Genomic DNA, 17,126 nt, shown 5'->3' on the forward strand with positions numbered 1-17,126 from the left:
GTGCATTTGCTTTAGGTCTCAACAGTTGGAAGGAAGCTCCCACCTTTGAAGAATTATGGAATGCATGTAGTCAAGAATAATTAAGGATCTCAATGGTTTCCAATCCTGAAGGAGTATCAAATGCTTATGTTTCTCATCATAAATGAAAGAGATTGTTATAGCTCCAAACCTCACTCTTATGGTTTGTGATGCTGTACTCATGGCCTAGGGCAACCCCTCCTTCCAGACCTGGTCCTAAAATTTAAAAAACAATGTTTTATCCCTTATACGCGACATTGCCCTGAGTTAAATGCGTGTATACGCGGGTCTGTGTATATCCAACCTGCGTATATGTATTAAAACACTTAAAGAAATATAAAATTCCTCATTTTCGGGCGGATATCGCGGGTTTTACCAGCTGATCACCTGTTAGTTCCCGTGGCCCAACTGTTCCCAACCAACTCCCAACTAAAAAACTACTTTGGGAGAGGTATAAAAAGACCTCAAAGGGAAGGCCTAAGGGAGGAGAGAAGAGAGAGAAAGGTTATTATGCTGAGATTTTTCCCCTGACCAGGTCTGAAGTCCCTTGTGCCTTCTGCACTTCCCCCATTTGTCCAAGAAACCTTTGTTTCCTTGTGTGTTGATGTTCATCCACCATTTATGACATCATGGAGAGAGTCATGGAAGGAGTTTGTTAAAGGCTTGAGGCTGGAACAGATCCAGAAGGAAGCTTTGCTTGGAGCCTGCTGAAGGTGATTCAAGTGAAAATATTCCTTTTTTATGTACTTTATTTGTCTATAATAAAAGAAACACATGTCTTGGTTCCCGAAATGAATCTTCTTTATGTTAATGATATTCATGTTTAGAATTCATATGTAAATGGTTATTTGGATTTCATAACTAACTACCTTTATTTATAACATGAAGATGGTTTCTTTATAAGTTTTTGTCCATATACTACTGTGTTCTTTGAATTGGTTGTTTTGCAGGACAAAAAAGAAGAAGGGAACTCCAAGAAGGGTTTGGACCCTAAAGGCCTTCTCAAACGTAGGACCTAAGGTACGTACCCTTTACAATAGAATTTGCTTATAATAGCATAATGGCTGTGTGAATGTGTGCTTCTTTGAATAGAAAACTTTCAGTCTGTTAGGGTTTCAACCCAAAAAGCCCTAGGGGAACATTTCCCTCCATCAGAATTGGCGACTCCACTGGGGACAACACTCTTGTTGTTCCTAGTTTGGGTGTTTTTCAAGCCAATCAGGGCTCAGCTACCTGTTTGTTTGCTGTTGCTGTCTGGTCTGTTTTTGGACTTTAAGTTTTGCCAGTTTCTTCAGTTTGTTTTTTATTTTTCTTGAAACCTTTTATATACGTTGTTTTTCTTAGTTACAGAGGCGTATGTATGCATGTTTCTTTAAGTGAACCCGCGTATACGTAGGTTTCCTTAGTTACAGTAGCATATACACGCATTCTGTACATAAGTACAGTCGCGTATATCTTTCAATTTTCAAGATTGGTAAATCTTTTTGTCTCTGAAGGTCTGTTTGGTAGTTTGAGTCAGTCTGAAACAATCATTTTCCAGTATCAGTTATTTGTTTTACAACGAGCATCTTGTTCCGAATTTTCTCTGATTATAAGAAGTATTGGTCTTGTTTTTTGTTGATTGCAAGCGTCATCACTTTTTGCTAAAGCACACAAGATTTCTTTCTAGGAATCTTGGCTGCTCTAATTTATCAGGGTAGGAATATTGATCTCAATCTTTGTGTTAACCTTGCTTTTGGTGACTTTTTGTTTGCTTGACAAAAACCGCTTTTTGTGACCATCCACTTCTTTGTTTCATGAAAAGTTATTGATTGACACTTTCTTGGAATTGGTCTTTTTGATCTTTTTGGTTTTCATTGCCAAAGCTTTCATTACTGCTTTTGATTGTTAAGAGCACTTTTTAACACATTTTTTTTTGTGGAGTTTTCATCCGTTGTGTGGGGCCAACTTGCAAAAGTGTTTGATTGCCTATTCTTCAATCACAGGTTTCAGTGTTGTTAAGAGCATTTTTTGAAAAGACTCTTTTGTTGTTGCTTTTGAAGAAAATCTTTTGAAAAACTTAGTTTTTCTTTCTTGAACTTGGTTTTCATTTGGTTTCCTTTTAGTGACTGAAAGTGCTTTATGTTTGTCTTAGAACTTGTTTTTAGTGTTTAGACGAAATAAATTATAGCATCTCATATTCCATCTAGACATTTTAAGTGGCAAGATAAAGATTGATAAGCAATCAACTTTCATTTTTTGTTTTTAGAGTAGTTTTAAATCTTGCATCCGCATATATTTGTTGCATTAGGATAGATTTGCATCCCCTTTTAGGCATACATAGCTTTGTTAGCTTTTGTGAGTGTGAAGCGTGAATTAATGAAAAGAAAAGAAAATTTTGTTTTATTAGAAGTTCCTCTGAACCCTAGAGAAATTTCTCTTCATCGAAAAACGAAAAAGTGCATGTGCATGTAGTTAATTTTTTATTAATTTCTTTTGCGTCAAAAAACACCACTAGTTTCACTTCCATTACCTTGTGACTTAAAGAACAACCTATTTTAAAATCAAGCGCTAACTAAAATTCACTAGAACTTTTTGTTTTAGTCAGTTACACCAACAAGTTTAGGATTTTAGGGCCTTGGATTAGGCGAGTGGAGAGTTAACTCTCTAAGGCCATATAAACGTCAAACGTAGGAGTCTGAATAATGAGAGAAAATCCAATAGCGTTAGGAAGACCAGGAAAGCTCCGGATCTGGGAGTTAAGCACAAGGGTTCGTGAAGACAGGGAAGAGAGATACCCCCTCTCCTACTTGTCCGAACTTACCTCACGACTGTTTCGCCTGGCTTCTGCGACGAGTTGGTATTCATAGTTGCTACTCCTGGGGATCTACATAGGTGGCTGCGGAGGGGAATCCCGTGGAACCTGAGGTCAACGTTGCATCACTCTCGACAGTACTACTGGAGGGCACCCTTGCGAAGCTTGGGGGCTTGCATCGGCGCAGGCTGTTGTTAGGAGGTCAGCGTAACTTCCTCTGATACCTTCGCTGATAGGACTGGGCCCTCATCATCCCAGACTATCTTCGAAAGGTCCCTTAGTTTCAATTTCTTGTATTTTGGTGTCCAGTCTTAATCACCCGGAGCGGAAATACTTGGAAGTTGTTTGACTGGCTGTTATCTTTAGGGACTTTATAGTGTGTGCTCTGTGCTCTTAGTTGGCCTAGCTTTCAATTTTTTGAGTCTTTAGTTAGATCATAACAAAAAATTCAAAGTGGCTGACCGATCTCCCAGACGGTCTCGAAGACTTCGTGGTCTTTCGCCACCAAGTTTAGAGCCTTCTCCTAGAAGGCGTAGAGGCAATACTACCGGTGGGTTCCATCCCACGCCGGTTGACGCATTGAGGATTGATCCTCCTCTCGGGGGCATTAGTGTTCAAGCAAGGCCTGGCACTTCTGAACAAGAGAGGGACACTCCAGTCCTTTCTCGAGTTCTCTTTCAAGCGGAGAATAACATAGAGGTAGAAGAACTCTCAGAGTCATTAGCGGCTCTGAATTCTCCACTGCCATCTAGTCATCTGGACGTATTGCAATACGTTGGGGCTTCGACGCATAGATCGTCAAGTCCAGGTTACGCTACGCGCTTACCATCGATGACCACTACTGGAAGCATGGCTTCTACAAGTGCTACGACTATGCAAACTCCAACATCGATGCAAGGAGGAGGAACGATTTCCATCTCCTCTGCTTCCTTGTTTGGATCTTTTGCTAGCACATCTTTAGCTGGGTCTACCTCCATTCCGTCCACGAGTGGAAATGCCCAAACCAATGCTTTTGGTACTGGATTCTTCCCATTTGGCACCCACTCACAGGGTATTCCATCGGTTCCGTTTAGTGCCACTACGTCCATGATGGGCGGATCGGCTTCATTCCAGGGTTTTCCTTTCGGAAGTGGTCATATACCACATTCCAACCCGACGATAGGATCCATGCCTTTTTCTTCTGTAGGACAAAGCAACAATCCTTTCCAAGGTTGGAATAACCCTGGGGTTAGTGGCGCGGGAACAGGGAATCCGTTTATCGGCCAACAAGGGAATAGGCCGTACTCCACGGTTAGTTCGTTTCAAAGTATTCCTCCCCTAGCTTCGGCTTGGAATCCTTATCAGGGGTTATCAACTCCTTATAATCCTTTAGGAGGAAACTTTGCTGGTTATGGAGGTTTTGCGGCCGGAGTTGGTCAAACTCCAAATTTTGCTGGATCACAAGGCTTGCCTTTTGGTTCAGCCGGTTCTACGGGTTACTTCGGGCAGCCTGGTGCCTCCCAAAATCTAGGACAATCTTTTCAGAACTTTGGGAGTTCTGCCCATTCTGGGTGGAATCCCCAAGGTCCTCCTAGGCTTCCGTTTTTGGCAATGTTGAACTTGCCAGATCTCACTAAGTTAACAAATGACCCAATCAAATACAATCCGGCCTGGCCTCCGGTCCCAACCAAACTCCCTTTGGACATTCCAAAATTCGAAGGGAAGAGCGGTGAAGACCCAGGCGACCATGTAACCACATTCCATTTGTGGTGCTCATCTAACTCCCTTATCGATGACTCGATTAGGTTGAGACTCTTTCAGCGCACCTTGACTGGTAATGCGGCCAAATGGTATATAGAGTTGCCAGGGGGCAGCTTCACATCTTTCGCTGACTTAGCCAATATTTTCTTAAATCATTTCTAGTTGCCTGTCCGCTATGATGCCGGAACTGAACTTCTGGCCACTTTTCGTCAGGATAAGGCAACTCACATTTCTGACCATATTCAGGAATGGAGACGGAGAAAGAGGCTCATCAAAGCCAAAATCCCTCCGGAGTACCGTCTCGAGTGGTTTTTGAAATCTTTACAACCCGAGATCTCCAAGGATGTCTCCATGTCTGGGGTATATTCTGAGGAGCAAGCCATTTTTAGGGCCCAACAATTAGAATTGATCTACTCTCAGTTTGGGATCCTACAAAAATACTTGCCAGATGCTCCTGCATCTAAGGTTGACGTAGCTAAGTCGAAGCCAGGTCCGCACGCGGATGGTAACGTCGGGTCAGTAGACACAACTACCGTGAACTTGTTAAATCAATTGCAGCAGTTGTCCTTACAAACTGCTTCTAACAACCAAGTCACATCGTCTAATCCCCCAGCTTCCCAAACTTCTTCAATTAATGCCATCTAATTTGATAACCCCAAAGGAAATACAAATTCCAATGGGAAAAAGAAAGGACGAGGTAAGAAAAAGAACCAGGATGGGAAGCCTGATACAAATAAATCTAGCAACAACGCTGGTGGTGTTAGAAATGAGCCGAGAAAGAAAGTCAAGTTTCCATGCAAGTTGTGCAGTGGAGACCACTTAACTCATCTCTGCCCTAAGATTGAAGACGCTCAGTGCTTGTTAGGACAGCAAGGGACTTCTAGTTCTCAAGCTGTGTTAACTAACCCATTTCCCCAAGGGCAGCAACTGCTTGCTGGCGCAAGTTCAAACCCTGGTACCTCCGCAGGGGGCAACCAGGAAGGGGACAAGTCATCAAATGTTTTCATGATGGGTTCTCACGCTAATGTGACCACACGGTCACGCGATTATGGTGAAGGAGAAACTTCCAAAGGTAAATCAGTTCTCGAAACTAACAACCCAATTCATATTGAGCGACCTTCTGTTGAGACTATACCTCGGGTACCGAAAGGCTCCGCTAAACGCGCGACTATCAACCCTAATATTAGGGCAGCCCAGAATTACTCCATTGTCAAGGATCTGGCTCAGAGTCTATGTGCTATGTCCGCTTTAGAGGTTCTCCAGTCATGTCCTACTCAAAGAAGTGCCTTGCTATCGGCAATGGGGGCAGTGGATCCAAGTAATTCCTTAGCTCTCACTTTTGATATGAATAATGTCAAAAAGAGACTTCCTCATCACATGGCTTTCCAGATAAAGTCTACCTACCAGAAAACGAAAATTTTTCGGACGGTTATAGATGAGGGAGCTTCCACGTGTGTCATGTCTATGTCATGCTGGAAGGCCATTGGATCACCGTCGGTTGTTCCTTCACCTACCCTCTTGACAGCGTTTGATGGTCATTCTCATAGGCCATACAGGATTATCCCGGCCTTTCCTATATGTGTTGGAGGAAAGGTCATTAATATCGAAGTAGAGGTCATAGATGCTAACTTAGACTACAATCTCCTCTTAGGAAGGAACTGGGTATACGAAATGGAAGCCGTTGTTTCGACTCTGTTTCGTGTCGTTTGCTTTCCTCATGAAGGGAAAATCGTTAAGGTTGACCAATTGGACTATTCTCCAGTTGATCCTTGAGCAACTTCTGACTCTACTGTTCCCTTAGTGGATAACCCCTATCTGCCTATTGAGAATTTAGGAGCCGCGATGTACTCTTCATTAATGGGTACGTTTGATCTTCCCACTCCTATGGCTAGAATAGATACAATTTCATCCGCCAGGGACCCTTTACGGAGAGAGTTTCTTCAAACTCCTTATTCTTCGGATCCTGGAACCTTAGCTTCATCCGTGACCACATTAGATGACGATAAGGCGGGTGGAATAGAATCTCTTATGTCTGTAGTAGAATCTAGATGTGAATCTATCGATAACTCTACAGATAACCATTCTACTACTTCCTCTAGGAAAGAGATAGATGGTGATGTGGCTCATTTTCGGACCCTTGATTCCACCTCTGCATTGGATTGCTCGGATATTGTTTTTCCATTGGATGAAGCAATATTCGAAGCAATGACGGCTGTAGATCAACCTTTGGACGATCTACATCGTCGGTCATGTTTTCATTCCCCTATGCATGAAGTCGAATCTCGGTCCTCCAGTTCGACTAGCGATGTTTGTATGGTCCCTTTGGTTCCAACACAGTTATTTGCTGAAGGAAGTATATCGATTGGTTCGATCATCGTACCTATAAACATCCCTAGGAGTAAGTTGGCGGAGCCCCCTGACGGGGTCTACCTAAGGAAGTGCTTTGCTTAGCTTTGGCCAGGCAATGGCTTCTTTGTACTTTGTGTATATTTGTACATATATCATCGAGAGTTTTTTGATATTAGCACTTTTTGGTCTGCTGTGGTAGGTGTTGATGGATGATTTGGTCTATTTTGGGTTTGCCGATGGTGCTAGTCGGCACACTTGGAATCTCGCTTCTGCAGCTTGGGTACTCTATTATCCAACTGGTCAATTGATGGCATCAAGAGGCGTGTGTATCGGTCCTGCTTCAAACAATATGGCCGAGTATACTGCCGTTATTAATTTATTATCCAAGGCAATCTCTCATGGGATCAACTCGTTGGTAGTGTATCTTGATTCTCAATTGATAGTGTCTCAATTAAATAACATTTATCGGGTAGGATATCCATCTTTATATCACCAGTATTTAAGGGTGAGGTTGTTGCAAAGATCATTTACTTATATTAATTATTTGCACATTCCAAGATCTCATAATTGGTTAGTTGATTCTATCACTAATCAGGCATTAGACTGGCACATCAATCATTCATCATAATAAAATCAAGCATCAAAAAGTCAAACTATATATATCTATATCTATATATCTATATCTATATATATATATATATATATATATATATATATATATATATATATATATATCGTAAAGCGTCTCGAGTGTACATATGTGTGTCCAAAAATATACAAAATTGGGACTCAAATGCCCATAATCATGTCCGACATATCTAATGCCTCGGCTTAGGATGAGCGTCTAAGTATGCAACTATCGCAGTGGCCACACGCCGAAAAGTGCGAACCCAGTCACGTGGCATGCCAACCACATGACGCTGCATATCCTCAGGAAGGTCCTCTATGACGGCCATCGGTACTCGACAGCTCAGTCTCGCCAAGTGTCGCTGGACATTGTTTAGAGTCCATTCTGTATCAGCAGCCGCCTCTTCGGCTCCTCGGCCGCACCGTCCATGCCGTGGGAACCCATCTGGTCGTACCGGCCCAATGTCTGGAACATGATCATCATATCAGTCATTTGAATCTCATCAAAAATATTTTTCAAAATGCATCATTATATTTGAAAAATCCAAAAAAAAAAATCATAAAATCAAAAAATTCTTACCAATCTCACCCCATGCTGCGTTCGGTGGTAACACTAGATTAGGATCTCCTCGGAAATCCAGCCCAGCATAGGGGTAGTCATCCACGGCGATGATCTGCTGATCCCACCAGGTGAAGAAATCATTGTCAAAGGTAGTCCTTGGGACCTCCCCACCCCCCAAACGTTTCATCATATCGGCCCACCGACCCATGCGTGGATTGCGTGGGGTGCTGATGGAAACTGCTACCCTGGGGCAGAGTGCGGGAACCTTCTCGAAAAAGAAAGTGCACAGGATAGTCCCATATCCAAAGTTATTGGTCTGTCCCCTCCTGATAGAAGTGAGCTAGCTCTTCATGTTGGCCAGAAGAGGAGTACACCAGTCAAACACAGTAGTGAGACAGTCAACTGCCACGCTCATGGTGACTCGTGACGCCTGATGTAGAGAGGATGATCCGTTCACTCGAGCTATGGTGAACAGGATTATCCTAAGTGACAAAATCGCCACATGTGTGATGGAAATCTGGCTCCCAACCTTCTTGGGATGTCTCGGGCAGTATATCTATACATAGTCCTCTATCGAGAGGCTACTCCGTGTCCTGCCTCGGGAATGTACTACCTCTCCCCTTTGGGAAAGGCCCGTGATAAAATAGATATCCTCCACTTCTACCCTGAGCGGCATCTGATCGATCATAAAGGCTTCCTCCTCGACGTCCCAATAATCAATGAGCATCTCAAGCAGACGCATGTTCGCTTTCATATTTGGCAGTTTGAAAAATTTAAGCAAACCGCATCCCCGTAGGGAATCTAATGCTTCTAGACTGTTCATAACTTCATTATCTACTGTTGCGTGCTCTCTTTCACGCCACATGACAGGCATCCTGAGAAAAAATCGATTTAAAACCGTTAGTTTTTGTTTAAAAATGGTTCACGGCATATACGCGGGTCCCTGTGCACACAGTCGCGTATAGGGCCCGCGTGTACGCGGGTTCAATATTACCAACCCACGTATACGCCGCGGAGAAATTTTTGACAAAAGTTCAACGGTGAAACATCAATAAAAAATCTTAAAACCTGTCACAATCAATTGCAAGCTAAGTATAAGAGTTACCTGGAGGATTTTGACGAATTTGAACGGTTGAATCTGGCTGTGGGAAGTTTGCTCCTTTTGCTCCAAAACCTTTTCTCTCAAACCTAAATGGTAAAAATGGTGAGTCCAAAATGATTTTTATAAGTTTTGAAAATGTAAAATTTTTTCAAAATTTTATTTTGTTTGGCCTCATGTGACTTCTAACTTAGGAGCTTGGAATGTCGAGAATGGTTTGTTTTTTAGGACATTTTGGACGTTTTTCAGTTTCGAGATGGTTCCATGACTGCTGACCCGTCATGGCAGGTATCATTTTCTCACTGGCATATAGTTTAGGGACACCATTTTTTCCGTTGCATTATGCATACTAGCCTCCATTTGCCGATACATCTGCCATAGGGTCGATCCCATCGTGTTATAGTTCGTAAGCCATTTTCACTCGCCGATTCTTTAAATCATGACACGATGGTAGAGCCATCCTTTACATGGGCATCGTAGTTAGCACCTCACTGACATTTGTTGCCCATGCTGCTCCATTGAGTAGGCTCGGGAGTCCTCTGTAGTCCCGCCATAACTTATGTGTTGAAGACTTATTCCTCTTAGCTTCTCCGCTTTGTTCTGGCCTTATACCCTAGAGGCTCGTTTGTGTTGAGTTGTACTACTAAATTGCATGTTGACCACTTGCACCTTTTGGCCTAGAGCCGGCTTCACTTGGACTCGTGTTTAAGCCAACTTTTGACCATGACGACTGCAAAATCAACCTTACATACCTTTTACTTCTATAGCTTAACACACCTTGACCCGTGGAAGGAACACACCTTTGAGTGTCACTGACTAGTTTTCACCTCCCTGCATTGAGCATAGGAACGTTCCATTCCTAGGAACTAGATCACCTGTTTCACCGACACTCGTTCTTTCCACTGTACCATAGCATTCTTTTATTCTTTTTCCAGCTTAACAGAAAAAGACAAAAAAATTAAATATTCCAAAAAGAGCGGGAACGGGACAGTATTTCCATTTATTGTTGGCAGCTAGAGTTAGTCTTGTCGCCCTTGAACAAAGCACTCAAAACAAAGTCTCCTCTGCATGGGTGGGATTTAGTTTGACTTAGGTATGCCATAACCTTGTTATTGAGTCAGTCCTCCCCTGATTGGTTATCTCTTCCAAACATATGGAGGGTTCGTTCGTGCCTCCTGCATGGCGAACTTATACAGAGTCATCATATGCTGCCACATAGTCACATTGAGTCGTGCTTTTGTTCAAGGGAAGTTAGCCTGAGTCGGCCTCTCTGCGGTGTCTCTTGACTCATTTTTCAGTTGGCCATCCCTGGTTGTCAGTGTCATGTCGATCATCACATCAGTTATATTTGTCCTTTACTCGTGCCGGTTTGAGAAGGTCCCCATTGACTTCTTGCTGGCGGGTCTTGTCCTTATCGACGACAACACCTTGCTCTGAGGACAAGCCTAGAGCTGCACCCTGGCCCTTTTTTTATTATTGATAGGTCACCTTGTGCTCAGCATCGATCAGTATCATGGGTCTTTGACTGAGTGGTTTCCCTTGCGTTCGACATCAGCTTACATTATCACACATTGGAATTCATGCAGTACCTTGGTTTCCATTTGACCCTATTGGTGGATACCTTTCCTCTGTGTCAGCTTTCATTATTGGTTGGTTCAGAGGGTTTCTGTCGTGCGCTAGCCACATCTTGTGTATGCCAGAAACGTACTTCGGTTGGGTTACTACATCTCTTTTCGTCCGATTCCTTCCACATTATTGGCCTACGGGTTACACTCACGCTAGATTGATGAAGGATGCCTTAATGCCTTCCTTCTAGCGGATATTTCCCTATCGACTCTGACTCATTGCTCTGGAGCAAAGATCTAGAGTCCATTTGGCAGTGCCTTGGGGTTTGTAGTCATTAGTGGTAGATCCTTCGCTATCAACAGTGGGAAATCATCATTGTCTCTTGATCGATAGATTCTTACAAGTGTGCGACTTCAGCTCATCTATTCACACTTGTTAGATTGTACTGGGTACCTTGACACTCATTATCATTTTCGGTGAGTAGTCTCGCGTTTGTTAACGGTATACATCAATGACCGGTAATCAAACGATTTCTCACATGGTTGACTCCAGATCATTTATTCCCATGGTGTAGAAATGTACCACAGCGGTCGGTGAAGACCTCAGGTTGTATCAACATTCATTGGTTCACTTGATAGTTGCTCCTGTTGCTGCTAGTTGATACCACTCCACCTTATATGTTGCAGTCAGTCATGGTGACATTCTATATGCTGGCACCTGAGTTTGCAGTGTAGTACCATCCTATTCCATCATGTTCAGTTGGTACCTTTTGAGATCAGTCTTTGATATCAGTGATCTGTTGCGTCTTTCGGCATCATTGATAGTCTTATATGTGATATTCAGACATGTACTTGTTTATTATGATCAGATGATCCATTATGTATCTTTCAGTCATTTATACTTATATACTTAGTGGATCCGCTTGTACTTGATATGCGGACATGCTTTAATTTTTCTGAGCATGGGTATGCCCGCCTCAGACAGTGTTTCTTTCTGATCTCCTTTGGTGGCTTGGCAGGCTGAATTCTGGTGAAGTCCTCCTTGGTTTTTGACAGACTTCCTTTCCATGTACTCGCATAATATATTTCGGCCATCATGTACCCCTTCTGACCTCATATATTAGGGGGCATTTGTTATAGCTCCAAACCTCACTCTTATGGCTTGTAATGCTGTACTCATGGCCTAGGGCAACCCCTACTTCCAGACCTGGTCCTAAAATTTAAAAAACAGTGTTTTATCCCTTATACGCGACATTGCCCTGAGTTAAACGCGTGTATACGCGGGTCTGTGTATATCCAACCTACATATATGTATTAAAACACTTAAAAAAATATAAAATTCCTCATTTTCGAGCGGAGATCGTGGGTTTTACCTGGTGATCACCTGTTAGTGCCCGTGGCCCAACTGTTCCCAACCAACTCCCAACTAAAAAACTACTTTGGGAGAGGTATAAAAAGACCTCAAAGGGAAGGCCTAAGGGAGGAGAGAAGAGAGAGAAAGGTTATTATGCTGAGATTTTTCCCCTGACCAGGTCTGAAGTCCCTTGTGCCTTCTGCACTTCCCCCATTTGTCCAGGAAACCTTTGTTTCCTTGTGTGTTGATGTTCATCCACCATTTATGACATCATGGAGAGAGTCATGGAAGGAGTTTGTTAAAGGCTTGAGGCTGGAACGGATCCGGAAGGAAGCTTTGCTTGGAGCCTGTTGAAGGTGATTCAGGTGAAAATATTCCTTTTTTATGTACTTTATTTGTCTATAATAAAAGAAACACATGTCTTGGTTCCCGAAATGAATCTTCTTTATGTTAATTATATTCATGTTTAGAATTCATATGTAAGTGGTTATTTGGATTTCATAACTAACTACCTTTATTTATAACATGAAGATGGTTCCTTTATAAGTTTTTGTCCATATACTGCTGTGTTTTTTGAATTGGTTGTTTTGCGGGACAAAAAAGAAGAAGGGAACTCCAAGAAGCGTTTGGACCCTAAAGGCCTTCTCAAAGGTAAGACCTAAGGTACGTACCCTTTACAATAGAATTTGCTTATAATAGCATAATGGCTGTGTGAACGTGTGCTTCTTTGAATAGACAACTTTCAGTCTGTTAGGGTTTCAACCCAAAAAGCCCTAGGGGAACATTTCCCTCCATCAAAGATCAAATGGACAAAGGGAGAAAGTTGACATGTCTAAGATAGAATGTTATCAATGTCATAAGAAGGGTCACTACAAAAGTGACTGTCCCAAGAATGCAAAGAATAATAAGAGAGGAAGAGAACAAGCTGTAGAAGGAGACTCAAAGAAAGTCAAGCCTGAAGAGTCTAACATTATGGTATTGCAATATTAAGTCTTTTATCTTTTTTTATATGTTTTAAGATTTATGGGTTCTTAACTTATTTTGGAAAATACATTTTTGTATTAAGTTTGTAGGTTTCCCTCAAGTTTTGGAGGGAGCTCCCAACAACTCTCAAAGATAAGTATCTCATGTCTTTTCAGTTTTGGGCTCATGTACGCATTTAGTTTTGCTTATATTAAAGTACTAATCACCTTTCTGCCTCTATTGCCTTGATTAGGAAAACATCTGCAAGAAGGAGGAACTTAGAAGACAAGGTTAGTCAAGAAACAAGTTATGCTTTGAATTCATTGATTGAAAGGATTATTCATTTGATGATCTATTACTAACCTTGTTATGACTAGTAGTATTGAATCCTAGTGATTCTTGTTTGGGTGATTCATCTCTTGATAAATCTACCCACCCCACTCTTATCTGATTTGGTAGAACCCTAGACAGGTTTTGGAAAAACCTAACCGAAGGGTATGCTAATGTGAATGTCTGAAATCCTAAGTTTCTTAGGGTGATTGTGAAATGCTAGTTGAATTTTTATTGATGATGTCTTGTTTGGGATTTTGGTGTGATCTGGAAATCCTAACTAGTTAGGATTGAGTGATAAGGTCTGAAATCCCAGAACCTTTGAAGTTTTGGTAATGTTGGGTTTGCTATGTTTCTACATTGGAACCCTAGCTCATTGGGGTTTGGTGGAATGTGTAAGAAAGACCCTTACATTGTCTTAAAAATGTTTCTCTATGGTATGAGTGTGTTTGTCTGATCAAACCCTAGTGTAATCAAAATGATTGTGTGTCTAACTCTTATTTGATATTGTTGTGAAGTTGGGTTTGACTAACACATGATATGATATATTTTCATGATGATAAAATCTAGGCATATATAGATATGTCCTTTTGGTTGAAGTCCTTGGTTGGTCTAGGACAAGATGTATTAATATTGTTGGACATATGATATGCTTATGTATGGTTATGAATTCCTAGATATGCGTTGACCTAGTCATTGATGGTCATAGTCCTTGTCTGAGATTCTAGGATGTTGATGTTTGAAAATCTAGGGTGTTATAGCTAAACCCTAGTGAAGTTAAAATTTGTTTAGTATGTGTGACATAACAATCTGAAATTTATTAGATGATTGTTGGAAAATGAAAATCTAGGGTTTGGCAGTTAAACCCTAGTAGTGACATTGTCTAGTGTGAAATATAACAATATGATATTTATGCATGTAATGATTGTTGAGATTGGAAATCTAAGGTTTTGGAATTAAACCTTAGTCAAAGTAAAATCTCTGGAATATGATGATTTGAGATTTGTATAAGATTGTTGTATTTGAAAATGGAATTCTAGGGTTTTGGAGTCGAACCTTAGTCAAAGTAGAAATCTCTGATGAATGTTGACTATATGATAATTTGAGATTTGTGAAGAAATTGTTGAAATTTGAATTTTTGGTTGAGTATGATGATTGCTCAGAAATATATGGTTTTCAACTAACCTTAGTAGTAGTTGGTCATGTTAGTGACTGATTGATGGTTGATTGAAAATCTAAGGGTTTGGAACTAACCCTAGTGGAAGCTAGTCAGGTTAATGACTAATCTGTGATTGACTTTGATTGATTCTTTTGTATGAAATCTAGGATTTGTATGAATCCCTAATGAGAAGTCTAACACATGTATTTTGGAAGATTGTTAGATTATTTGTAGACCCATATTTGTGTGAATGGTTTCTAGGGTTTTCTATATGTTGTAGTAATGTATGTCAAACCTTTGGAAGACATATTGAAACCCTATATGGAATGAGTATCGTTATGAAATAGTTGAGGGTGTATGAAAAAGTCCTTAGCAAGATGTTGAAGAGTATATGTCTCTTGTTTTTAAGTATGGGTATTTGATGTATATATGAAATGCTTCCATGATTCTTATATTGCTAACATCTTGCTTCTATAATTTTGGTTTTACTTGCTATCTAAGCTATGCATGTACACAATCTTCAACTTGGTGAAGATGTTCAATGTGTCAAGAAAGTTGTATAGGTACACAATCTTCAACATGGTGAAGATGCTCAATGTGACAAGAAAGTTGTGTAGGGACATAATCTTTAACTTGGTGAAGATGCTCGATGTGACAAGCAAGCTGTGCTAGTACACAATCTTCAACTTGGTGAAGATGTTCATTGATGTCATAAGCATGATGGGGATGATAATAACTCTTATGAAATGGTTGGAAGCCACGAAAGATTCTCCGATGTAGAAAAGGAAGAAGTTGATCTCCTGGAGGAAGAATCAATAGAAGAAATCTCCCTAAGATTAAGAGGGAATCTGAATAATTATAGTTATAGGATCGAGTCATAGTTATAGTTAAGTAAAGAGTCAATAAAGCCCATATTAATAATTGTAAGTGGTTAACCCGCATTTAATGAAGGGACCACAGTTAGTTGCAAATGGGCCATGGTATCAGATAGATGGTATTAATAAGAACCATGGTATTGCCCCATGGTATTGCATGTATGAATCCTATATAAAGGATAAAGACTCCCCTCGAGGAGCATCATGTCTTATTTTGTAAGTGAGCTCAGCTCTATTGGAGGTTGCCCCCTCGAAGAGGCAAGTGAACATTGCTTTCTGAATAATAAAATACTTGCTGTTATTTCTCATTGTTCTATGTTTTGGGTATATTTCTTCACATATTTGGTATTCTGGTATCATCTTGCAGGTTAAGAGTATAACAAGTGGTATCAAAGCAATTTCCAGGGCCAGTGGGATCTCCAATTTTTAGCAATTTTTTTTTTTTTGGCTAGAGACGTGTTCCGACGTCTTTAAACCATGGGATCTATTGTTGAGCCCATAAACCTACAGATTTGGGGAGGCATGCATGCAGGATATACAAGAGGTGGTCACGCTTGTTGGACTCCCTTGTAACCCCTGTGGGTACCCCTTCAAGTGTAGCTCATTAGACAGAACCGCGCATGGACTATTTTCCAAGTACCCTTTGGGTATATCGGAAGCCCCTAGCTCCCTTGAAACCTCGCCATAGATAAACCTTCGGTCATCTTGCTGCTACAGTACACTGAGAACAACACTCGAAGAGATTACTCGTGTGTATGATAGGGTAGTTGGATTGTATGGCTAAGGGTACGGTTGATCCTCCTTGGTTAGTGCCTTGAAAAATTGGGCTGAGTACTACTGTCAGATCCTTATGTATATTGTGATCTATAGCACCTGACACTCCTGGAGACCATTGTTCCCTTCTCTATCTTTGGATCATGCATAATATTTACTAGATCAGATCTCGCAAGTGGGGTTTTTTCGCAGCAGCAGTAATCAGTTCCACCATTCAAATCTATCAAATCAGCCATTCAGATCTATCAAATCCATCAGATCCGTAATAGCAATTAGTTCCGCCATTCAGATCTATCAGATCAGCCATTCAGATCCATCAGATTCGCCATCCAGATCTAGTAGTTTGGGCTCTGTAGCCGTCACAACAATCAGATCCGCCATTCAGATCTTACTAATTATGTGGGTTACTATACCTGGGCGTGATTTTCGCAGGACTTTGGGTAGCATTGACATTTTTGGGATGTCTTAGACCCCCCGGGGCGCTTATTGGTGACATAGCCCATAAGAATCAGGTTGACGAGCTGAGCAAGGTGGTACCATTCAATTGTTAGTGCCAAAAATTTCGGGCGGTCCCAAATTTCAAGTACATCGGATCAGTGTATGGTACAAACTAGAGCTCAAGCTATGGCCAATGAGAGGATTGATAGCCTTGAATCACAATTGAAAGATGTCATCTTGCAGCTGAAGAACTTAAATGAAACACTCTCTAAGGGCAAGGTGGAGGAATGCGCGGAGGCATATATTGGCAATGAAAACATTGAGGGCGAGTCTAGCTAGTCTCTTCACCTCTTTGGCACCCACCAACAATCCCATCCGCAACCACCCAAGCTGGACATGTATAAATTTGATGGCTTTCACCTGGTTGCATGGATAGCACAAATGGAGCAATATTTCACACTGAATTACATCCTAGATGA

This window comes from Pinus tabuliformis, chromosome 8, assembly GCF_031772625.1.
Source record: "Pinus tabuliformis cultivar Carrire ecotype Pingquan chromosome 8, CPIR1, whole genome shotgun sequence".
Classification (NCBI taxonomy): domain Eukaryota; kingdom Viridiplantae; phylum Streptophyta; class Pinopsida; order Pinales; family Pinaceae; genus Pinus; species Pinus tabuliformis.